The sequence below is a fragment of the Cetorhinus maximus genome, chromosome 3 (genome assembly GCF_964194155.1).
Source record: "Cetorhinus maximus chromosome 3, sCetMax3.hap1.1, whole genome shotgun sequence".
Lineage (NCBI taxonomy): Eukaryota > Metazoa > Chordata > Chondrichthyes > Lamniformes > Cetorhinidae > Cetorhinus > Cetorhinus maximus.
Genome location: NC_135881.1, coordinates 93472453 through 93499525, shown reverse-complemented (window position 1 = coordinate 93499525; position 27073 = coordinate 93472453). Strand labels below are relative to the sequence as shown.

The following is a 27073-nucleotide window of genomic DNA, read 5'->3' as shown; positions in this document are numbered from 1 at the left end:
CTGACGCCATTTTGGCTAAGGTCTTTCTGTCTCCATGAAAATTCAGGCCTGAATCTGCATTTTGACTTTGCAAGCTAAGATCCTTTCTCTCGGCTGTCATTATCCCATCCTTTATTTTCCACTTTGTCTATCTTTTCTAAAAGTAAAAAATCCTGCAATATTTGGTTCCCTACCTTGGCCACTCCACAACCGCGTCTCCTTAATGGCTATTAGATCAATCCCATTTATTTCTATCTGTGCTAATAATTCACCTTCATATTTGGTATTTGATATTGTGCCTTTAGCTTTTAGCTAGTTCTATTTTTCTCTAATGACACTTTAGTCTTCAATGCCCCATTACCTTTATTAAGCTCCCTGTCACAGAATCACAGAATTTTAACAGCACAGAAGGTCAGTCCTTCCTGATTCACTCTGTTTATTTTTACTCAGATAGCTACTCTAGCCTACAGCCTAGACATTTCCCTTAGTGTGTCTCAATTTATGTTCTTCCCAAAACTCCCCCCTCAATTCTCTTCATTAGTTTAAAGCTCTATCTCCCATCTAGTTATTCAATTTTTATTCTTTCATGGGATGTGGGCATCACCAGCAAGGTCAGGATTTGTTACCCAACCCTAGTTGCCCTTGAGAAGCTGCCACCAGGACACTGGGTTCCAGTCTGGCTTAAGTAGAGCCCATGCCAACGGAACAGCTCCAGCTTTTCCCATTACTGGTGCCAGTGCCCCATGAATTGAAACTCCTACCTCCCACATCTTTCTTTTAGCCATGCATTTAACCTTCTAATCTGTTTATCCTTATGCCAATTTGCACATGGTTCATGTAACTTTCCAGAGATTATTACCTGTAAGATTTCTATGTTTCAATTTCAACCTAGCTCCTCAAACTCTTTCAGCAGAATCTCATCTCTATTCCTATCCATGCTGAAGGTCCCCCTCCAAGTTCTTCTCCAGCCCCGAGAACCCTGGCACCAGGCATGCAACACAGCCTTCGTGACTCTAGGTCACGGCTGCAGAGAACACTATATACCCCCCTAACTGTGGTGTCTCCTACCATTACCACATTCCTTTTCACTCTCTCCACTTCAGTGACCTCCTGTACCAAGGTGTTCAACCATCCTGCACACTTAGCCCTTATCAGCACAGGCAGGAATAACTTAATAATACCTGTTAGATATGGACAAAGGCTGAGGTTCCTCCAGCACTGCACGTGGGATCCTCTTACCTGCCTGACTTGCAAATCACACCTTCGTGTCCCTGACTGCTAACTAGACCTGTACCACCACCGAATGGAAGGGGTGTGACTGCCACCTGGATAAAAGTGTCCAGGTAACTCTCCTGCTCTCCGGTGCCCCAAAATATCTGCAGCTCAGACTCCAGCTCGACAACTCTGAGCCAAAGTTCCTCGAGTTGCAGACATTAACTGCAGATGTGGCTGTTCAGGATCACACTGGTCTCTACCAACGTGCACCTGTTGCAGTTACAACACACCGCCTGTACTGCCATCGCTCTCTAACCTTGTTTTATATGGATAATTAGTTAAAAAGAGTCATTCGATATTTTAGTTGAATTAACTGATTAGTTTATCCAGCTTGTTATTGTTTTGATAAAATAAAAGTAGTATTTCCCAGCTCTTAGTTTAAACCACTGTCCTAGCATAAAGAGTGAAAAACAATAATACTGACTAAACAATCACCTACCTATCCTTCTGGTTTCTGTATTGATTGTTAAAAGTCACTCTTCAAAGACCAGCAAAGATTAAAGAAATCTGTCAAAACTAAAGTGCTGGATGTCTCCTTAACGACCAAGATGTTGCTAATGAATAGTTCATGGTCCACTGCTTAGAAACTCTTTAAGAAAACAGTTAATCACACATTTAACATATCACTCAACAGCCAGTGGCTTGGCAACTTAGCATGAAGCAACGAACCACTTCAGGCAAACTTCTGCTCAAACCACATTTCAAGACAGCTTATTTCAGAGTTCCATTTCTGAAAATAATGGCAACAGAATCCCAAATCTTGTGTAGGGCATGCATTTCCTGACCACAAGCCTTTTTTGATGTTGTTATGATGCTTGGTCAATATTTTACATTTCCCATTCAAATTTTCCATGCCAGCTTTAACAATGTAATTTCATGTCTTGGCCACTAGGTAGTTCTGTGGTGCGAGTTTCTGAATTTTCTTTCGCAGCCGTCATCCATCTTGCATATAAAAAATGTTATTCATCAACGTACCTTGAGAAAGCCACTATCAATTGACAAGTATAAAATAAAACTAAAACATTCTATTTTCATAATGCCTTTCTGGCTTCCTGATCTACATGCATTAGTTTCAGCACAGACTGGTACTCTCTAGCCCCATTTCTGAACAGCACAACTAGTATTCTCTGCAGTATGAGCACAACTAGACATTGGCATTGAGTTTCACATTGTCAAAAAATGCACATTGTTTATTGTTATAGTATGTACTCCAGGGAACTGAGGCAATTCTTTTGAGTTCAATGGATAAAGCATATTATTTGGACGTAATAAAAAGAACTTGACTCTCCATCTGGTCTGCTTCATACCTAACCTGAGAATATTTGACGTTGACACTGGGTGCAAAATGTAAAGTAATGCTCCAGTCCTCACCATTTAAGTGATTATCTTGATGTATACAAAGTTCATCCTTTAGTCCTCTCCACCGACTCCCAAAAAGAGGCAATGCTTGATTTAGAAGTATACAGCATGATGAACTTTTCATTTACAATAATATACACATAACTCATTAAGAAACAATTACATCTCAATTATATTTGGGAGGTCAGTAGTAAACTGTGATTTAATTGATGACATAATCCACAGCAGCAAAGCTTGGGTGGTTTATAGAGGTCAGCTAAATCCCCTAGACTAAGATGTATCCTTTTACTCAGACATCACCAGCCATTATTTTTATCATGTGGTCTCAATTAATCAAGAACAACAGTATTGGCAATTAAAAGAGTTGAAATTGTACTGATTATAAACTGTGAAAGGTATAATGGAGGTAGAATCACAAGATCATTGATACCAGAATATAAATTATAATGATTAATTTCAAAATTAGTGTGGATAAGGAGAGAACTGAAGAGCTGTCTGTCAACAAAACCAAATCTGTCCATGTCCCTTGAATCCTAGAATGTTCCAGTACCTTTTTCTTTCTTTCCTATTTCCATTTTATGTACCTTATGAAAAAAGTGCACATGTACCAAATGTCCACCTAACACTCAGTATCCTGAAAGCAAGAAAGGGAATTGAAGGTTTCTATCTTGGTACATTCTTTACAGATAAAAAGAAAAAGTGTAATTACTGAAAATCTGAAACAACAAAATCTGAAAATCTGTGGAAGGTACAAAGCAAATCAGTCAGTACCTGTAAAAAGACAAGTTACCACTTCAGTTATAGAAACCATGTTCATAATGAAAATGGAAAGATAATCAAGTCCCTTTGCGGGAGAGGGAAAAAATAGAAGTTGGGGAGGGAAATGTAGCAGGTAAATCAATCACAAGGAGGAGGTTAATGGATGAAGATCTATAAACAGCTTAATAGAAGATCAAGAAAATGTTGGACGGTTTGAAAGTCACCTTAGTGAGGTTAGGAAAAGGCATAAGATGAGGTGAATGTGTAACTAATATTGTAAAAAACATGGAAAGCATGGGAAATTGCCATGTAAGAAAAAAAAGGCAAGAAAGGGGGCAGAAAATGAGATTTAAAAAATACACAGGAAGACTGAAATAAAAACAAGCAATTCTGAAAATGCACACTAGGCCCACCAATCCCTAAAAGAGTAAACAACCAACAGCCCCAAGTGCACAACGCATTGACAGAGATGTATTCTGATGATGGTCTACACACAGCGTCAAATGTCTCTCCTTCCCCCTAGGTGGTGACAGATCCACCCCATATCGCCTGAGCTCCCTGCTGAACAGAAAATGTTATGAAGTTACTTAAGTCAATGTTCAGCCCAGAAGGTTGCAAAGTGCCCAAGAAGAAGAATGAGGTACTGTCCCTGAAGTTTGCACTGAAGTTAGCTAAAACACCACCAAAGGTCAAAGACGAAGAAGTGATGAAATCAATGGAAAGAAAAATCAGACAGTAGCCAGCCAATTAGTTACCATCCAGTTTGTGGCACTGCCAAAGTTGAACTTCAATAAACCTTATAATACTGAGTAATGGGTGGATTGAAATTTGTAAGATCAGAGCAAGGGAGCAGAGAGGGCGAGATGCTTGAGCAGAGCTGGAAAATGAGAGTTCCACATGTCCTTCTAAAAAGCCATAATTGGGGCTTCCATTATGGCAACATTCATCTGGGGGAAGTGAGTAGAGTTCAAAGAGAAGTTGTTTAGGGTAAGAACAATTTCAGTTAGGCACACCTGAGTGGAGATGAATGAAGACTTGATCAGTTGCTGTTGAAGGAATAATCCCAGTGAAGGGTGGAAATACAAAAGGACTTTTGTCAATTCAAGAATGATGTCTACTCAGGGTCATGAGTTTCTGCTGTGGGTCTTCATGTGACTGAACAGGCTGGTTCTCGACCTGGGCACATGGGGCAGGACATCCCATTAGGTAGTGGCATCTAGAGTTGATGGTTGGGGTAAAAGCACTGATGATGGTGGCATATACATTACGGCTGAGATGTAGATGAAGTGTCATGAAACCTTCATTTATACAATTGTGGGAGTTCTGGCAATGCATTCAAGATCCTATTCCACATGGAAAAACCAACTCCATGTACACAAGGGTCACTGTTAATTTCTCCTTTCAGTAGAAGGTGTATCCCCTGCTTGTTCCTTCAGCTGCCCTTCCCCAGAAGGTGGGCCTCAATGAGGGTTGCAATGTCAATTTGGAGCTTGATAATTCACATGATATGACTGCAGCCTTCTTTCTGGACAGTCATTCTTCAGATTATCCATGAGTGTTCTTAAATTCCAAGTTGCAAAATTTAAAGTTTTCTTTCTTTGACCACAAAAATGGTGGTCCCACAGTGTGTGGTTCCTTAACCAGGAGAAAGTTGGACAGCCTATTTTAAAGGCACTTTTTCTTAACCCATCTCCATTTTGGGTGGGCAGACAGTATCCTGAAGAGAAATGCCCAGTCACAGATGGTGCTGTCCAAAGACACCTCTGTCCAAACACAGATGTCCAGCGACCTTTATGAACCTTTCACCTGTGTGCGGATTCTAAACTTGGGACTCCCAGATTCAACAGCCCTATCTCTTTGCCAATTCTCCATCAACACAGGACTTGGCAAATGGACCCTGGTTGAAGACTGTGTGTGACTCTCTTTAACATGGGACCTGTTGAAGGATGGAGGTACAGTATAGAGAAATTATATATCCATGAAGGAAAGAAGTAAATTGGCTCGAGAACCTGAAACTATCAAAGTGTCAAAGCATCCTTTGCTAACAGGTTTGATGATGATGTCAGGGTTTAGAGGTGAGAGAATGGCAGCTAAAAATTCAGAGAGGGCTATGTCAAAATCAGTAAGGGGGGTTGAGAAATTTATGTGGCTGGTGTTATGGTAGCAATTCTCAGTAAAAAAACTGAGCAAAGACAAGGCTGAAGACAAGAAGGCTGAAGACAAAATAAGGAGTCGGACTCATGAAGTCATTTTCTCTTTTTCCATCCAAATCTCACTAATTCTTAATTTACCACGTCCTGATTGGAGTTCTTTCACAACATCCCTCCAACAATAAGTATTATTCAAATGAACATTTACAATATTTCATTCTCAACAGGAGTCACTGACACAAAAAAATTAATAAGGAGGGGAAAATTAGAGTACGAGAGAAAGCTAGCTAGAAATATAAAGACGGATAGTAAGAGTTTCTATAGATATTTAAATAAAAAAAGAGTTAATAAAGCGAGTCTGGGGAGTTAATAATGGAAAATAAGGAGATGGCAGATGAATTGAACAACTATTTTGCATCAGTCTTCAATGCAGAGGATACAATTAACATCCCAGAAATAGCTATAAATCAGGAAATGGAAGGGATGGAGGAACTCAGGAAAATTACAATCACCAGGGAAGTGGTATTGAGCAAGTTGCTTGAGCTGCAGGCTGACAAATCCCCGGGTCCTGATAGACTTCATCCTAGGGTCTTAAAAGAGGTGGCTAATGAGATAGTTGATACGTTGGTTTTAATTATCCAAAATTCCCCAGATTCGGGGAAGGCTCCATTAGATTGGAAAATAGCAAATATAACTCCTTTATTAATAAAAGGAAGGGAGACAGAAAGCAGGAAACTACAGGAGAGTTAGCTTTTAAAATTTTCCCTATGACGGATGTTAAGCTATTATTAAAGGTGTTATGGCAGGGAACTTCGGAAAATTCAAGGCAATCAGGCAGAGTCAACATGGTTTTGTGAAAGGGAAGTCATGTTTAACTAATTTATTTGAGTTCTTTGAAGAAGTGACAAGCGCTGTGGATAAAGGGGAACCAGTGGATGTACTGTACTTAGATTTCCAGAAGACATTTGATAAGGTGCCACATCAAAGGTTATTGCGGAAAATAAAAGCTCATGGTGTAGAGGATTACATATTGGCATGGACAGAAGATTGGTTAGCTAACAGAAAACAGACAGCAGGCATAAATGAGTCTTTTTCTGGTTGGCAGTGAGTTGTGTGCCACAGAGATCAGTGCTTGGGCCCCAACAGTTTACAATTTATATAAGTGACTTGGTTGAAGGGACCGAAGATATGATTGCTAAATTTGCAGGTGACACAAAGATAGGTAGGAAAGTAAGTTGTGAAGAGGACATTAGGAGGCTACAGAAGGACATTGATAGGTTAACTGAGTGGGCAAAGACCTGGCTAGTAGAATATAATGTGGGATAATGTGAAATTGTCCATTTTGGCAGGAAGAATAAAAAAGTATATTATCTAAATGGTGAGAGATTGCAGAACTCTGAGATGCAGAGGGATCTGGGTGTCCTAGTTAATGAATCACAAACGGTTAGTATGCAGGTACAGCAAGTAATTAGGAAAGCTAATAGGATGTTATTGTTTATAGCGAGGGGGATTGAATACAAAAGTAGGGAGGTCATGCTTCAGTTATACAGGGCACTAGTGAGACCACATCTGGTGCACTGTGTACAGTATTGATCTCCTTATTTAAGGAAGGATGTAAATGTGCTGGAAGCAGTTCAGAGAAGGTTTACTAGACTAATACCAGGAATGGGCGGGTTGTCTTATGAGGAAAGGTTGGACAGGTTAGGCTTGTATCCATTGGAATTTAGAAGAGTAAGAGGCGACTTGATTGAAACCTTTACAATCCCGAGGGGTCTTGACAGGATGTAGAACTAGGAGTCACTGTTTAAAAATAAGGGGTCACTCATTTAAGACAGAGATGAGGAGATTTTTTTCTTTCAGAGGGTCGTGAGTCTTTGGAACTCTCTTTCTCAAAAGGCGGTGGAAGCAGAGTCTTTGAATATTTTTAAGGCAGAGGTAGATAGAGTCTTGATAAGCAAGGGAATGAAATGTTATCGGGGTAGACGAGAGGTTACAATCAAATCAACCATGATCTTATTGAAGGGCGGAACAGGCCCAAGGGACGAAGCGGCCTACTCCTGCTCCTAATTCATACGTCCTTAAACCTATAAGCTATTTTCTATATTTACTAAGATATACAAAATACGTTAATAATAGCCACATAAGCAATAGGCAGCTGTTTTGTAAACCCCAAACAAAAGGCTGTTCTTTATGCCACAATCCAGTAAAGACATTAGATCAGAAACAACAGTGAACATTAAAATCCCATTTACTTTGCAGTTCTCTCTATAACACAAATGCCAGCACAGGTAGAACTAGAAACAACTGGGGTCAGTAGCATCAGAGGCACCATAAATCTCCATAAAAAGTATTGCCTTAAAGTAATGGATGACACCAGCTGGAATAGTTAATTTGGATCTACCATTTTTGGATTTGGCGTGAAATGAAATTATATATCAATTTCCTGGTGGTCAACTGGTGGATATGTAACTGTTTTAGGTTCACTTGTGAGGGTGGGGTCATAGATAGTGGTTTGTGATTATTAGGCATTGCATTTTGGGAACATTTTCGCTTTCAGTAGATTATAGCAATGAATATAACAACCGAGAAGCTATCCCTTGAAAATCACCCCTTGCAGAATGCGTGATTATCAAGATCAGCAATTAGCCTGCTTGCAGTCATTTGATTACTGGATGAAGCAAAATCTAAGTCCTTCATTTCATACTTGTATCAAATAGGCAAACATTACACAGAAACCAGTTTTAGCATTTATTTAGAAGTAATTGGAAAAAAAAACACAAACAAATTTGGCAATTGCTATTGAGTACAAAATCAAATAATGTCTTGAGGACAGTATATGATTTAACCATTTTTCCATTTTGTTAAACAGCAACTTGCACTTATATCCCAAAGCACTTTACAGAAACATAATCAGGTGGAAAAAAAAACACTAACACCAAGCCAAAGGAAATATTAGAAAGGCCAACCAGAGGTTTGGTCAAAGAAGGAGATTTTATGGAGGGTCTTAAAAGGAGGAATAAGAGATGGTGAGGCAAAGGTTTTGGGAGGGAAGTCCAGGGCTTACTCCCTGTATGGTTAAAATGACGGGGTAAATGAAGTGGGAAACCAGAGGCCAGAAATGGAGGAATGCATAATTCTTGGAGGGTTGTAGGGATGCAGAAGGTTGCAAAAGAGAAAGGCAGGGCAATGAAGGGATTCAAACACAAAGATTAGAGTTTTAAATTTGATTGTTAGTAGACCAGGAGAAAATGTAGGTTAACGAGCACAGGAGGGTGAGTGAGTGAGTGAGTGAGATTTGGTTCGAGCTAGGCTATGGACTACAGAGTTTTACATGATTTCAAGCTTACAGAGCTTGAACAATGTGTGGATGATCAGTGGACATTGAAATGGATGAGTCTGGAGGTTACAAAGGCGTGGATGAGAGTTTTAGCAGCCGATGGGCTGAGGCAGGGGTGCAGATCAGCTGTTTTTTTCATTCATTCATGAGATGTGGCTGTTGCAGGCTAGGCCAGCATTTATTACCCATCCCTAATTGCCCTTGACAAGGTGATGATGAGCTGCCTTCTTGAACCGCTGCAGTCCATGTGGTGTAGGTACACTCACAGTGCTGTTATGGAGGGAGTTCCAGGGTTTTGACCCAGCGACAGTGAAGGAACGGCGATATATTTCCAAGTCAGGATGGTGAGTGACCTGGAGGGGAGCTTACAGGTGGTGGTGTTCCGATGTGTCTGCTGCCCTTGTCCTTCTAGATGGTAGTGGTCATGGGTTTGGAAGGTGCTGTCGAAGGAGCCTTGGTGAATTCCTGCAGTGCATCTTGTAGATGGCACACACTGCTGCTACTGTGCATCGGTAGCAGAGGGAGTGAATGTTTGTGGATGTGGTGCCAATCAAGCGGGCTGCTTTGTCCTGGAGATGCCCACATGAACTCTTTGGTTCCCTGCGACTGACTGTCCGGATTAATGTGATAATGGACGCATTTGATGGCCCTCCTGAAGAGGGCATCAGTCACCACTGTGATGCAATGATGTGCCACTGGCTGGGAGATGCCACACTTGTCTCCAGTGGGTCCCTGGAATGAACTGGAAGTGTAGAAATTAAGGCCCATGGTGACCTTCAATGACACTGGCATCAGTGACACCAATGCCAATGAGGCTCAGCTCATCTGTCATCATAGTACAAAGATCTGTGACAGCCTCTCAGGAGAGGAACAGTCTTCAGTGACATTGCCACTCAGTCATCTGGAGGTAGCTCATCCTCTGTCTATACACCCTTCCTACAGGGCACCCTTGTTTCTATGCAGGCGCCTGCTTGCAGTTCCCTCTCAGCTTTTTTTTTTATTCTTTCATGGCATGTGGGCATCTCTGGATAGGCCAGCATTTGCTACCCATTCCCTTGATTGCACTTGAGAAGGTAGTGGTGATCTGACTTCTTGAACCACTAAAGACATAGTGGTGTACAACCACTGTGCTGTTAGGAAGGAAGTTCCAGGATATTAACCCAACCACAGTGAAGGAACGGTGATATAGTTCCGGTGATATAGTTTCAATTCAGGATGGTGGGTAGTTCACTTAGCAACACGTCTAATGACCTACTGCAGTGTTTATGTCCATCAATTTTAGATTAATGCTGACACAGCTAGTCCATTTTCTAAACATTTTCTCTCAAAATCATCTTCACTTGCTTTCTCGTGTCTAGATCTGCGTCATGCCTTTTCAATTAATGTGTTACCTTTGTTTCTGTCATTCAATTATAGTGATTCCCCTTCTACTTGCTTATTGTCAGCATAGGCCTTTGTATCCTTCATGATTACTTTTCTTTGAGTGGAAGGCAGTTTCCTTCATACCCTCTCTGTTGCTTTTGATGTCCTTTGCAACTTTTATTCTGCAAATTCTGTTTATCATTTATTTTCTTTGTCCTTTTTGTTACATCTAAAAATGTCATTTGTTTAAAAAGCTGTAACACACTGGCCTGGATTCTGCAGTGTTAATGATGGTGAAACTGTTAGCATTCACCATCATTACTCCACTGAAACTGACAGCAAATTCATGAGTCCACACATGCACAGGATAACACTCATGCGCAGAATGCCCTGAAATTCTAATTTTATGTATGGAATGTCAATTTTCTCCATTATGATAAAAAAATTCATATATTTTTATTTTTTTAAGTTTATCTGTATTTTAGCTTCCATATATTAGTTCAATCATAATGGTTTATTTTGCCATGTGAAAATTTACATTAAAGTGAAGGAATTCAGTGCTTTTAATATCCTGCTTTGTTGTCTGTACGAATACTTCAATGTGATTGGCCACTGACTCTGCTTGCTGACATCACTATCTTTGCACACTGCAATCCTCGTGACTTTGCATCAGTTTTCAACTGCCATCAGGAAAGGAGAAATCCAAATCATAGTGATTGGTAGACCTCTGTGGGAAACTTTCAATGAGGTCAGAAGCGAGCACTGTTTTTTCTCCACAAAATCCAGCCCTATACAACTGATTCAGTGCTTGTCTATCCTTTAGAGAGGGCGAAGAGCTTATCTAACCCCTATTACTCATACTAGTTCTACAGTATTCGATTAGTATTTACAATCTAAATGACTTGGATGAAGGGACTGACTGTATTGTAGCAGATTTGTGAGTGATACAATGATAGGCAGGAAAGCAAGTTGTGAGGAGGATACAAAGGGTCTGCAAAGGGATAAAGACAGGTTAAGTGAGCAGGCAAAAAGTCAGCAGAGAACATAGAAAGAATTTTAAAATATGTTCTATACACTTAATTTTATATTATCAATCATAAAATGTACTCCATCTCGATATTCATAAGTATAATAGGACTGTGCACTTTTGGAACAGAACATAATGTAAAATTAAAACAAGACAAGCCACAGACAAGAAATGATTAGAAATAAATACTTTGTTACATTAGACATACATTTAAATGCTCAGATAATTGACGAAAGCTATGGAGTTTTAATCAGCAATAAATTGCTATGGTATGAAACAAACTACCCAATTTCACCTGCAACGACTTGATCTAGTGAGTAATTTTTCAGGATCTAAGTTTACATCGAGATGACTCAAATAAGAATAATTCAGGCCTTCAAAATTGCAGAAGTCATCCTGCATCATATAATACCTACATTTTAAAGGTCTGGGATATACTGAATCTCTCGTTTGCATTTGCTTGATATGGAGTGGTGTCCCTCAAACTATATAACCAATTGTCTCTCTCTAATGGAGAGGGATGCCCATGGTTCTTTGTGCACTATGGCTAATTTCAATTACCATTATAAGCGATACATGACAGAAAGTAAAGCAGAGCTGGTTTGAAATTTGATGCGGTACAACCTGAAACATGAGAGCCACAAGTATCTCTCACCAATACAGAGCTTTCTTTCGAGAATGACACAACACCCCCCTAGTTTTCTCTCTCCCTAAAGATCACAGAACTGAAAACTCACAGCAATTTAAATACATTGTTTGCTTCCTATAAAGGGCAGGAGTGCCAAAATGTAATATTTTGTAATGATAGCTATGTTAATGAGCTTAGTTTTGTTTCAAATGACAAAAGTCTCACTTTCTTAGAAACTATTTTAAAATACAGATGTTGCAAAGCAGCAATTTTGTTACATCACAAAATAACTTTACACAAACATGTGAAAAAACTCTGAAAGATCTTTTTAAAATCATGCCTTTGTTTCTTGATCTGTGAAAATATCAATTGAATCATACCGTGAATCACAAAGGAGAAAGATAGTGATGAATGAGCTGACAGGAATGACTCATGTCTTTAGAGAATTAGTTTACCTTTTCAATCTTCCCTCATTGAAAATCCACTGAAATCGTGGAGCATATTTGAAAAGGTAACAGAGCTATCAGTCATCCATGACAACCTTTAAACTAACTGAATCTATATACCCTGCATAATTTGACATTTAAGCCATAGCAAAATACTGGTAGTAGAGACCAACTCGCTGATAAGAGAATTCAATGGTTCCAGGCAATTAGCTTAATTTGACAAAACTAGAATTCAATATTTTATATTATTTTATGAAATATATGATGGCAGACTACTGAAAATATTACAAAACTCTATAGAGAGGGAGTGGGGGGAGAGCTAAGACTCCATGTGATTTTTTGTTGTGTGCTCCCAGGAAATGTGTACCCAAATGGACAATAAATGCCACATAGAAATCTCTGGGTATTAATTCATATTTCTCAAAATACTGTTTATTTTGCTTCATATTCTGTAATATTAATACGGATCTTGAACACAATTCGTTGAAGAGTTTATTCCCAAGTTTTAAGTGGTTGCAGCTAATTATGAAGGCCAACACTAACTCAGGTACAGCAACTGCTGCACTGCAATGTTGCTCTTTTATGCACAAAACCATTAGGCTATGTTGATGGTATTCAGCTCTGCTTTAGGAGTTAACTTTGCTATTTGTTAAAACACATTAGTCATTTACAGGCATACATTAAAGAGATTCAACTGTTAACTGACATGTGAAAAAATAAATGAGGAAAGATATTTTCTAACCAATGGCAATTGTTTCCTAATAAACAAATTTCATAAAATAATGCCTATTGCAACCATTATTAGAAAGATTCATTGAAGAGATTAATAGTATTATTTGTCAAATATAAATTTCTTAATATAATATGTGACATTAGGTTTTTTAATTTCATAAAATGCAAGGAATTCAAGACAGGTTTGCATGTAAATGTCACCAAAATCTACCTCATGTATGCATAACAAACATTAATTTCTAACAGAAAATACTGAAAATGTTCAGCTGGTTAGGCAGTAGCTGTCAGGAGAGAAGCAGAATTAATGTTTCTGCTTGATAACCTTTCAAAAGATAATCAAAATGTTAACTCTGCTTCTCTCTCCACAGATGCTGCCTAACCTGCTGAGTATTTCCAGCATTTTCTGTTTGCCTTTACCTTAATTTCTAACATTCTTACTTCATGTGTAGTACACATTATCCACAAAACATAAGAGCATACGTACAAACATATGAAATAGGTGCAGAAGTAGGCCATTCGGCCCCTCAAGCCTGCTCAATAATTCAATAAGATCATGGCTGATCTGTTTGTGTTTCGATTTCCACATTCCCATCTACCCACGATAATCTTTGATTCCCTTGCCTAACAAGAATCTATCTATCTCTGCCTTAAAAATATTCAATGACCCCACCTCCATTGCCTTCTGAGCCTGAGAGTTCCAAACTTGCACAACCCTCTGAAAGAAAACATTTCTCCTCATCTCTGTCCTAAAAGGGTGACCCCTAATTTTAAAACAGTGCCCCGCTTTGTGAACTCACCCACAAGAGGAAACATCCTTTCCACATCCACCTTGTCAAGACCATTCAGGATCATATATACTTCAATCAATTCACCCCTCACCTTTCTAAACTCCAGTGGAAATAAGCCTAGCCTGTCCAGCCTATCTTCATAAGACAACCCATTCATTCCAGGTATCAATCTAGTAAACATCCTCTGAACTGCCTCCAATGCATTTACATCCTTCCTTAAATAAGGAGACCAAAACTTCACACAGTATTTGAGATGCAGTCCCACCAATGCCCAGTATAACTGAAGCATAACATCTTTACTTTTATGTTCAATTCCTCTCATAATAAAGGATAGCATTCCATTAGCCTTCTTGGTTACATGCTGTACCTGCATACTAACATGTTGTGACTTATGCACTAGAAAACCTAGATCCCTCTCCACCTTGGAATTCTGCAGTCATTCTCCATTTAAGTAATACTCTGCTTTTTTATTCTTTCTGCCAAAGTGAACAACTTCACATTTTCCCACATTATACTCCATCTGTCAGATTTTGCCCACTCACTCAATTTATCTATATCTGTCTGCAAACTCCTTATATCTTCTTCATGACACACTTTCCTACCTATCTTTCTGTTGTCTGCAAATTTAGCTACCATGCCTTTGCTCCCCTCATCTAAGTCATTGATGTAAATTGTGAAAAATTGAGGCCCCAGCACAAACCCCTGCAGGGCTCCACTCATCACATCCTACCAATCAGACAAAGACCCATTTATGCACACTCACTGTTTTCTTCTAGCCAACCAATCCTCTATCCATATATTACCCTCTACACCATGAGCTTTTATTTTCCACAATGACCTTTGATGTGGCACTTTATCAAATGCTTTCTGGAAATCCAAGTACAGCACATCTACAGGCTCCCCTCTATCCACTGCACATGTTACTCCTTCAAAGAACTCCAATAAATTTGTTAAACATGATTTCCCTTTCATAAAACAAGGCTGACTCTTCCCGATTACCTTTAGTTTCTCTAAGTGCCCAGCTATAACTTCTTTAATGATAACACCTTCCCCATGAAAGACATTAAACTAACTGGCCTATAGTTTCCTGTTTTCTGCCTCCCTCCCTTCTGGAATAGAGGGGTTATATTTGCTACTTTCCAGCCTGATGGAACCTTTCCAGAATCTAGGGAATTTTAGAAAATTAACACCAAAGCATCTACTACCTCATTAGCCACCTCTTTTAAAACCCTAGGATGAAGTCCATCTGGACCCGGAGACTTGTCAGCCCGTAGCTCCATCAGTTTGCTCAGTACTGCTTCCCTAGTGATTGTAATTTCACCAAGTTATTCTCTTCCCTCCACCTCCTGATTTACAGCTATTACTGGAATGTTTTGTGTATCCTCTATAATGAGGACAGAAGCAAAATATTTGTTCATTTCATCCACCATTTCCTTATTATCTACTATTAACTCCCCAATGTCACTCTCCAGAAGACCAACACTCACTTTACCTGCTCTTTTCCTGTTTGAATACCTGTAGAAATTCTTGCTATCTGTTTTTACATTTCTAGTGAGCTTCCTCTCATACTCTAATTTCTTTCTCCTGATTAACCTTTTAGACATTCTCTGCCATTCTTTATATTCTGACTGATCATCTGACCTGCCACTCATCTTTGCACAGTTATATGCTTTTTCTTTAAGTTTGATTCTTTCTGTGACTTCTTTAGTTAACCACGGATGGTGGGTCCTCCCTTTAGAAAACTTATTAAACAAATTTGTTTGAAGAAAATTGAATTATGAATAGTATAAAGCAGGAAATATCTATACATGGACATGGTGTTTCTTTTCATAGTTACTTGACAATGGTGGATAACAATGAAGATATAATGAATGCATATTTAAACAATTTACCGAATTAAGTCTTGAAAACATCATAAGAGGCAATGCATTGTTATTATTCACTAAATTGACAATCAAAACACACTAATGAAGAAAACAAAATCATTTATACTTGCTTTGATCACCTACTGTTTAAGTGTATCAAGTATTAAGAAAACAATTTTAAAATAATGTCTTAATGGCAGATCTTATCGGCAAAATAAAGCAGCTCTTAGCAATAGAAAATCAAAGATCTAGACTTTGTACTTGGAAGGTGTTGGGTTATTCTCATACTTAGTGCGACATTTAATTCTAATTTGATCTATGAACAAGTAAACTGCCTATTAATTAAGTTGTTATGCACCAATCTTCAATAAGTAAACATTTCAAAAGGTACAGCTGTGACATTTACTCTATTGTATTGAGACAGATATATGAAAAAAATTAAATCAGGACATCACAGTGTACTGACTGATCCAAATTGTAACCTGTTTCTGCACAAAATTGATTCTTAATGCTACAGAGCATTCAACCATACAACAATGCTGCCAGAACATTTTGAAAAACTGGCTTCTTCCAATACTATATTTCTAAGCTGATTGCTTCCAGAGAAAAAAATTTGTTGGGTAATCATATAGAAAACCTCAGCAAATTGGAATGTTCCAAAGCAAAGAGTTATCGAAAGTTATAATAAATAGTCTTGCACTATTTAAGTTAAGACCCAATCTATTATTCATGTTGAAAAACAGATATCATTGTGTCTAACAAAAAATACCTTGAGAATTCTGAATACTTTCTGTCAAACATTAACTGTCACACCCTCTTCTACTCATACTATGAAATGCAATGTCAGACAATATTATTATTACATAAACAAGTATTGGATATTGCAACTCCAATACTTTCTTGATGAATTTCTGTGCTGTTTGATGTGGATAATGAATAATAACGTTTTCAAAAAAAAAATGTAAGATATAATTGTACAAGATTGAGTTACAAGATGAAACAGGAAATGCACTAGTAAAGATTAAAAATCAACTGTCACCCCTCACTTTAAACTACAGCAATCTAGATTCTAAAGGTATTTATATATTCCTTTACTCTTTAGTTTTATGAAAAAACTCTATTTCAGTCCTTTAAAATGAAATTGAAATGCACCAACAAAGTAGCACATTACATTCTTGGCTGAAGTACAAATCAAAGTATTACTACGGACCAACATTAATAATTAATCATATCTACTGATTATATAGTGTCACTTTAATCAATTAAACAGAAAACTTGCACCCTATTAAACAAAGCCTGTACAAATTGAATCCTACACACACTTTAGGCAAAGCAGTTTAAATCACTGATCAACATATGTTAACTATGTTGTAGAGATAGATTTGGTGTTATCCCTGTCAATGTTTATATAGTTTTTGGCTTTTATTAGAGCGACTCCAACGAGTTATCTGATCCTTTCTCATCATATTCAACAGCGCCCCCAAGCTGTCAATATTTCGTACTTCAATTATCTGTTAACGCGGAGTCTGATGTGAATTACTGCACATTCAATAAAACGATCCGAGTAGATTATCTACTGTATATCTATATACAGTATTATTAAAATAATAAATAAATACTGAAATAAATATATATTACTTTAAAAGTGCACTACTCCATCAGAGTACGACAGAAAAATGGGCATTAACTATCAAACTGGAATAGTCCCAGTGAAGGTGCATTTAATATTGTTATTATTAATGACAGTAATAATTCTGTTAACAGTCAATCACAGAACTCGAAAATTAGACTGAACGCAAAAGTGCAATGGCAATAGAATGATCACACTGTAGCACGGGGAGAATCTTTCACTTTACCAAAGATCGCATCCAGATTTAAATATTCGACGCAGAAAAGTTAAAAGGGGTTAAACTTTTTCCCCCTTAAGAATGTAATGATCTAAACATTCGAATGTAAAAAGGATGCATCTTCTTTAGAGATGGGAATTCGTATAAAATATTTATTTCAAATCACATTTAATCTACTTCGTAAATATAACTACACCAGCACTGTTCATATTTCGGAGGCAACCAATTCTGCAATTTAGTAATCTAGCCAATAAATCTGCATTTTGAAATAAACAGTACCTTCCTTTTGTATTCTCGAGCAATTCGTTTCAATTTCCACTTTAAAATTAAAACCGCAATTCTAGTACGAAACAACCAAAATAGTTCACAACAATGCTTATGTTTCTTATATGAGAACAGCATTGCTTAACTTAACCCTGTTCATAATTACAATGTTCAGGACGACATCAGATCTATTTTTGTGTGCTTATATCTATAAATAACAAATCTATCAGCCACTGAATGTAGTTTACTCGAAAGATGATCAGATTGCACACGTTTACGCGGAGACTTTACGTTGTGTTATTGTTGCAGAACTTTCCCGCATAATACAAGCAACTCAAATTACCCTCTGCAAAATAATGCATTTGGTTATTGAAGCATAATTCAACTAAACACACGGTCGACTCACCAAGTAAATACCCCAACTTTCCAAACGCATCTAGTTATTAGTCTACAACGCAAACAAAATCCGCCGGGAGGTAAAACTTGCTGAGGAGTTCAGAGTAGTTGCAATCACTGCATTCAATGCCTGTGCTCCTCTCCTCTGTGCCTCACTGCTTCACTCCCCTTTCTCTCATCCCAGCCCCGTATGTGGTCTCGCTGCCTCCAGTGAAGAGGACGCCCCACGCTATTAAATGGTGCCGTCCCAAAAAAGGGGGGGGGGGTCTCAGTCCATAAATCAAAGACAAAGTATTAACAACACCAGCGTCGCTTATATCTGGGAAATGATGTGTGACTTTCACCTCGCTGAATATCATAACACATCGCGAAGTTTCACTTCGGTTTCCTTATGCGAGCAAGTAGTCCGATACTCACCTCTCATTCCTTTGAGATTCGGATCTCTCCCCTGCAGCTTCGGTTAGCACATTCCAGCAGTTTGCAGCCTCTAAGACGTGGCATTGCTCAGTCCCAGACTAGCTCAGCAGTTTCCACAGGTACAGTTATTCAAACTACACTTGGGAAGTATGTATATAAAACTTCGGGTAACTTTTAAGGATTTTAAAATAATGTCGCTATTACATTTGCACGGTAATGCTGTAATTCAGATGAAAGTTTAGCAAAGGTCGTACCATTGCAATTAAACATCTGGAAAGTTTTGCTATGATGGGATGTTAACTTCTGGTTATTTTTTATTTTACTTTTGGATGTTTTATTATTGCGAACTGTTAACTATGTTCTATTATTACATTGAATATGGCTATAATTATATTAGTATTAAAATACCAATTCCTGAAACAATAATTGGAACCAGGTGGTGTTTTCCAACGATTCTTAAAAACTTCACAAATAAAATTAGAATAAGTTTTATGAATAAGTTAGGCTGTAGTTTTTTTCCATTGGTAAACACTGCCTGAATTTGCATTTGTTAATGTCTTGAAATATAAGTATACGTAAAAAAAAAGTTTTATTGTGACAATCAGCTTCAAAGAATACCATTTGGTACTAGGATAAGAATTTAAAATCTCGGAATTATATGTCCTTCGACGTTGGCGGTGCCTTTCATTGACATTTTAAGTTTGACACTTACATTTTTATCACCTTAAAATTGCCACGGTTAGTCAGAAAGGTAAGCTAACGGTTGGTTGAACAACTCGGAGCCGAATGTTTTAGTATAATACAGTATGGCGATTGTCAGGAACGGTTGAAATTAGTGAGGATTAACACTACAGTGGTAGTGATTGTCAGGGACCAGTTGAAGTTGGTGAGGATTAATACTACAGTGGTGGTGATTGCATGGGGCCAGTTGAAGTTAGTGAGGATTAATACTACAGTGGTGGTGATTGCATGGGGCCAGTTTTTTTTATTCATTCATGGGATGTGGGCTTCGCTGGCTGGGCCAGCATTTATTGGCCATCCCTAATTTCCCTTGAGAAGGTGGTCATGAGTTGTTTTCTTGAACCGCTGCAGTCCATGTGGTGTAGGTACACCCACAGTGCTGTTAGGAAGGGTGTTCCAGGATTTTGACCCAGTGACAGTGAAGCAGCAGCGATATATTTCCAAGTCAGGATGGTGAGTGACTTGGAGGGGAACTTCCAAGTGGTGGTGTTCCCATCTATCTGCTGCCCTTGTTCTTCTAGAAGTTAGTGAGTATTAATACTACAGTGGTGGTGATTGCATGGTGCCAGTTGAAGTTAGTGAGGATTAATACTACAGAGGTAGTGATTGTCAGGCGGCCAGTTGAAGTTAGTGGGGATTAATACTACAGTGGTAGTGAATGTAAGGGACCAGTTGCAGTTAAAGTGAGGATGAAGAGTGATGCAGTGGAGTTCTCTCACTGGGCCAAGGGCAGCGCTGCTGCCGCTGGAGTTCTGTGGCAGCACGCGCTGGTGGCCAGGTGTTTTCCGCGGGAAAGGCGGCAGTCAGCCTGTCGCAGGGACTCCAGGGAAATGGAGTTCCAGGCGTGGTCACGTGGCCAAAGGACAACGGGCAGCGTCACAGGTGAGACTACAAGTCCAACAGTGCAGCGCGCCCCATCACACTGCTTCGCGCATGAGCGCTTAGCTTTCTGGAATGTCGAACCTCCAAGATTAATCTTTTCATTTAATCATTTTATTGAAAGATAACATACCATCTAAAACAACTCGGACAATGGAAACACCATTTGAAGTTGATTCCAATATACAATATCCCAATGATGGAGCTACAGAATGGAGGATGTCAAGAAGAGTTATATTGTGATGCAGATATAGTCACCACAGTGGTTTTAAAAGGTGATTTTATTTAATATACATCGCCTGCAGCAGTTATTTATTTCTCTGATTCATTCATATTATGCAAAGTAATTGATAAAGTTCTGTCTTTTTTGTTTCGTATTCTGACACGTTTTCCCCTTTGGGAAATAGCTGGAAAGATTAGCAGGCTCGTTATCAACGTGTTGAACTGCATCATGAATGCTCCTTCCGTGGCCAAAAAGTTCTGGAATGGGACTTGAACTCGCAGCTTGTGATACAGAGGCTAAGGCACTATCTACTGAACCACAAGACATTCATACATGTACGTACATAGGAACACGTCTTCAGCCCCTCGAGCCTGCTGCACCGCTCAATAAGATTTGGTGGCCGGGTGTTGATCTGGTTGTGGCTTCAATGCCACTATGCTGCCTACCCCGCCCGCTCCGATATCCTTTGAATCTCTTGTTAGTCAAACCTCCAGTATTGTTGTTGTTGCATACACTTATTAACATTCATAATCCTGCAGATTTCTAATTAGTAGGTGCTGTTTTTCAAGATGATATATATTACTTCAGCTTTCCCCTTTTTATTCTGTTTCTCAGTCAGTATCATTTATGAAACCCAAACAGGTAGTGGCTGTCTGCCCCTGGGAATCTATGTAAGTCTGTGTAAGTGCCACCAGCACCACATGAATAAATTTCCCCCTCACCTGTTGTAGTTGCAGCAAAGCCCTGTACAATTGCATGATTCTTTCTTAATCTTGTACTCCAGCCCCCTTGCAATAAAGGCTTACATACCATTTGTATTCCTAATTGTTTGCTGTACCTGAATGTTAACTTTGTGGTTCATGTTAAAGGGCGCCTAAATCTGCCCAACGCCAACATTTAATCACTTCCCATGATTTAAGAAGTATATTTTCCTATTCTTCCTGTCAAAGTGAATAATCTCACATTTCCCCACACTATACTCCAGCTGCCACATTCTTGCCCACACACTTAACTTGTATTCTTCTCTTTGCAAACTATTTGCATTCCTCCTCACAGCTTACTTTCCCATCTAACTTTGTATCATCAGCAAATGTGGATTCATTACACTCAATCCCTTAATCAAAGTTATGCATATAGATTGTAAGCAACTGAGGCCCCAGCACAGATCCTTGTAGCACCTGTCTAGTAACAGTCTGCCAACCTGAAAACAACCCATTTATACCTACTCTCTGTTTTTTATCCTTTAATTCTCAATCCATTCTAATATATCACCCCAACCACATGAGCCCTTATCTTGTGGAACAGCTTTTCATGCGGCACTTCATCAAAAATCATTTGAAAATCCAAATATACCACATCCAATGGTTCCCCTTTATCTAACTTCCTCAAATAACTCTAGTAGATTGGTCAAACATAAATAACCATTCATAAAACCACGTTGGCTCTGCCTAATCGTATTATGATTTCCTAAGTGCCCTGCTATGTCCTTAATAATAGATAGATTCTAATAATTTATCAATTTTTTGGTCATCTTTCAATTTGGATTACTGTATTCACTGCTCATAATGCTGTCTTCTCTATATTGGGGAGACCTGACACAGATTGGATGATCACTTCGCAGAATGTCTCCATCCAGCCCTAGGGAGTCCACCTGACCTTGGGTCGCCTATCATTTTAAATTGTCCACTGCACTCCCACTCTATCTCTCTGTCTTCAGCCTCCTACACTGTTCCAATGAAGCTCAATGTAAGCTCAAGGAACAGTACCTCACCTTTCAAATAAGATGCTTCCTGGACAGTCTTTTGGGCTCAACAGAGTTCAACAATTTCAGGTCATAGTCTCTCCTGCTATTTTTGTTTTGGATGGCAGTTGTTGGTGATTATTTTGCTTTTTCCCAATTACATCTGCTCTACACCCATTTTTTATTTCTTCAGTTGTCCCATTACCATCTCCTTTTGTTTTGCACCATCCTCCCTTTTGTTACTTAACCTCTCCAACCTTACATCCTATCACAGATTTTCTTGTTTGTTTTCCCCTTTCCCCCTTTCCCTGCTTCTGCACTTGCTTAAAACCTGTCACATCTATAACTCCAATTCTGACAAAAGGTCATCAACCTCAAATGTTAACTCTGTTTCTCTATCTTCAGATGTTGCCAGACCTGCTAAGTACTCCCAAAATTTGTGGGTTTTATTTTAAATTTCCAGCATCCACAGTATTTTGGTTTTGGTCACACTTGGCTGCTTTTTTTGGAAAAATATACTTTATTCATAAAATATCTGAAAGAACCTTACAAAACATTTCTAATGGCCATCACAAAAAGTGCAATCATATTCAACCTTTACAGATAGATCATGAGGTGCTTCAATACAATCAATGAATATTACAGACATTTCAACATGGTCATTACAGACAGTGCAATGGTATTCAAGTTATCGACATAGATCATGTTGCACTCTGAGGTGCTTCAATACAATTATGATACATTTAGTTTTCACTACATACATTCCTTGTGAGTCATACAGCCCAATGGGTCTATACAATTCCCAGCCCCTCAGTGCACTATAGCAGAAAAGTCTTAGACAGCGACCTTTCCCCATTGCGCCTTTGTGCCAGCTGCCCAAAGCTTTAGTGCGTCCCTCAGCATGTAGTCCTGCACCTTGGAATGCGCCAGTCTGCACCACTCAGCCGGGGATAACTCTTTGCACTGGAAGACCAACAAGTTTCGGGTAGTCTTTCACCGAGCTGATGACCCTCCAGCTGCAGTTGATGTTTGTCTTGGTGTGTGTCCCTGGTAACAGCCCGTGGAGCACAGAGTCCTGTGTCACGGAACTGCTCGGGATGAACCTCGACACACGCCACTGCATCTCTCTTCAGACCTTCTTTGCAAAGGCACATTCTGCACCACTTGGCTGCTTTCTAAAACTCCCACATTCTTCAGGCCTACTACACTCCTTGCCAATCTTAAAAGCCTCTTTTATTCTAAACCTATCCTTAACCTCTTTAGGTAACCATGGATAGATGGATAGATCACATTTCCCACTGAGCTTTTATTTTTCAAAAGAATATATATCCGTTGAGAATTCTGAAATATTTCTTTATATGTTCACCATTGCATATCTACTGTCATACCTTTTGATCTAATTTCTCATTTTACCTTAGTCAACATGCCCCTCATTCCTATGCAATTGGCCTTATTTATGTTTAGTTTTGTACTTATGTGCACCATTCTCAAACTCAGTTTGATCACTCTTCTGCAGAGGATCCTTCACTATGAGATTACTAATTAACCCTGACTCATTATGCAAGACAAGATCTAAAATAACCTCTTGTTAGTTCTATGTTACATTGATCTTGAAAACTGTATCAAATGCAATCTGTGAACTAGTCTGCCAAACTACTTCCACCACTTTAACTTGTCCACTCTGAAGACTAAAGCATTGCCTTTGTTACAAGAAACTCTTATTTTCTGATTAATATTCTGTCCAACAATATGGTTACTGTTCGGGGGCCTGTACATACATCCACCAGTGTTTTCTGCCCCTTGTTTTTTCTTATCTTCACCAAATCAATTCTACTCCCTACTCTTTTGAGGCAAGATCCTCCCTCACTGCTGTTCTTGTGTCACTGTTTGTCATCAAGGCTACTTATCCGCCCCCTAACTCACCCACTTTCCCATTTTATCTGTCTTTTCGAAACATTCAAATACTCTGGAAACTTAACATCCAACCTTGGTCACAATGCAATCATGTCTCTGTAATAGCTATTAGATCAAACCCATTCATTTATCCCTATTTGTGCTATTAATTCATCTGTCTTGTAACAAATGCTTCATGCATTTGGATAAAGTATCATTAATTTTAACTGTTTACCATTTTGCCTGATTTGACCTTATTCGTTGATACACTGTTACTATTAAACTATTAGCACAGCTCTAGTTAGTTGATTCACCAGGACACCGGTTCCAGCCTAGTTTAAGTGGAGACATCCCAATGGAACAGCTCCCTTTTCCCCCAGTACCATGGTCAGTATCCCATAAATCAAAACTCCTGTCTCTCACACCACTCTTTGAGCCACAAATTCAATTTGTTGATCTATTTGATCTTACACTATTTTTCACATGGATCAGATATTAATCCAGAGATTATTACCTTTGAGTTTCTGCCTCTTAATTTGAACCCTACTCCTCAAATGCTCTCAGTAAAATCTCATTCCTCATTCTACCATTGTCGTTGGTTCCTACATATCCATGATAGCTGGATCCTCTCCCTCCCATTCCAAGTTCATCTCCAGTCATGAAGAGATGTTGTTAACCCTAGCACCAGGCAGGCGACAACCTTCAGAACTCCCATTAACAACTGCAGAGAACAGTATTTACCCCCTGACTACGCTGTTCTCCACATGAATGGCTTCCTGTACCATGGTACTATGGTCAATTTACTCTTCCATCCTACAGACTTCACCCTAATGCACACAGGCAGCAAGGATCTTGTACCTGTGGATAAGGGCAAAGGCTAAGGCTCCTCCATCTTCCCACTCTAAAGATCCCTCATCTGCCTGACTCGCAGTCACACCCTCCTTTACATGACTACTAACCAGACTTGTACCACTTCCTAACCTAAGGGGTGTGACTGCCACCTGGATCAAAAGTTTCCAGGTAACCTTCCCCCCCTCTAATATGCAGCAGTGTCTGCAGTTTGGGCTCCAGCTCAATAACTTGGAGCCGATGTTCCTGCAGTCGCAAACACTTACTGCAGATGTGTTTGCCCTGGATCACACCGGTATCCAGAAGCTCCCACATCCTGCAGTCGCAGCACATCAGCTGCCCTGTCATCTCCAATATGTGTTAATTAATTAAGAGTTGCTAATTAATTAATTATAATTAATAAAGCCTACTCCTCCCAATAGGTTTTGGCACAGCCAGTAAACTTTACAATACTAATATAACAATACAGTACTTACAAACTGATGAAACTAATAATACCAGTTACTGGTTTGCCTGCACCAAAGTGGAAATCAAATACTGGAGGCTGAAAAAGAGTAGAAGGAAAAAGCACCTCCTCACCACCCCTCATTGAACTCCCCACTCAGCACACTTTACTTCTTGCAGTAAACCTTACCTAAAGCACTTCTTTCCCCAATGCACCAAATTCCCACTTTGAACCAAATTTCCCAATATACTCACTCATTCTCTGTCTCACACAGGCCAAACCATGCACCTCTTACTCATACATCCACTCAGAATGATTTACAATTCTTTAGATACGTATATAATATAATTTTACAATACTTGAACATTGTATTTATTACACCAGCTTCTCAAACCATGTTGTTCTGTTGACTGTGTTGTCCCTGCATTGCTTTTCCACCAAAAGAGAAGTTTGAATTCAAACAATCATGTTCCACAGTTGAACTCACATTTTGTTAATGTGCCTGGAATAGTGAAAACACGTTATTTATTAAAGAAAACTGTAGTCATTACAATTGCAACAGCAACTTACATTTATATCACATCTTTAACATAGTAAAATGACCCCAGTTACTTTACTGGAGCATTATAAGCCAAAATTTGACACCAAGCCATTTAAGAAGATATTTGGGCACGTTATCTAAAGCTTGGTCAAACAGATAGGTTTTAAGGAACATCTTAGAGGAGATGTAGAAAGCTTTAGGAAGGGAATTCCAGAGCTTAGGGTTTAGACAGCTTGAGGCAGTCAGTAATGGTGGGGCAAAGGAAATAAGGAATACACAAGAAGATAAATTTGAAGAGACAGAGTTCTTGGAGGGTTGTAGGACTGGAGGAAGTTACAGAAATATGGAAGGATAAGGCCATGGACGGATTTGAATGTGAGGATGAACATTTTAAGTTTGAGACATCACTGAACCAGGAATCAAACTAGGTCAGTGAGTCCAGGGTGATGAGTGAATGGAACTTGATGTAGGTTAGGATACTTTATATTGGACGCTATTTAAAATGCTGCTTTTCTTGATATTGCAAACTTAAGTTGAAACTTTTCGGTAACAACCACATTAAAGAGAACAACGTTACATTGATGGAACATATTTTATTTCTCTGAAAATGATGATCTAAGGGATCTAAAATTATGACAACAACTTCTATTTATATAGCAACTTTAATGTAATGAAACATCCCAAGGTGCTTCACAGGAGCATTTTAAACAAAGGTGCCACCCATTCCCTGATTCATAACTGCTTCTCCCTAAACTTCCGTTCGCACATTTATTAATGTGGCAGTTAGTTAGTATTAATCATTTTTAATCCATTTCTTTTCATATCTGGATTTTATGACATCCCAGGAAACCTCTGACACGGTGGACATCATCCTATAAGCTAAGAGTGAGGCTGCTTTGTGATTCTCAAATATCGTGTGGTGGTTTGGAAGGTGTGTTTTCATTTAATACTGACAGTCTCAGAGCTAAGCATTGATTTAATTTTTCATCCAAATGATGCACAGTATTGAATAAAATATTGCCTTAGATACATCCAATCATTTGTAACTTTTTGGATTTATAAATAAATGATATTTTTTACAATCTTTGAACTACCTCCCTAACAGCACTGTGAGTGCACCTACACCACAT

At 38.9% G+C, this 27073-nt stretch overlaps 1 protein-coding gene and 1 long non-coding RNA gene across 2 annotated transcripts in view; one reads left to right on the top strand and one right to left on the bottom strand.

Annotated features, from left to right (window-relative positions):
• Nucleotides 1-18422, bottom strand: part of sema5a (sema domain, seven thrombospondin repeats (type 1 and type 1-like), transmembrane domain (TM) and short cytoplasmic domain, (semaphorin) 5A) — a 251957-nt gene extending 233535 nt beyond the window's left edge. Inside the window, exon 1 of the mRNA XM_078538724.1 lies at nt 18225-18422. The gene's annotated coding sequence lies outside the window, so the exon portion shown is untranslated. The remainder of the gene's footprint in view (nt 1-18224) is intronic.
• Nucleotides 18423-18508: 86 nt separating this feature from the next.
• LOC144672936 (uncharacterized) lies at nt 18509-26902 on the top strand. Its single transcript, XR_013574214.1, has 4 exons — nt 18509-18750; nt 20376-20526; nt 20659-20809; nt 26789-26902. It is a non-coding gene; the product is annotated as an uncharacterized LOC144672936 (long non-coding RNA).
• Nucleotides 26903-27073: the final 171 nt, after the last annotated feature.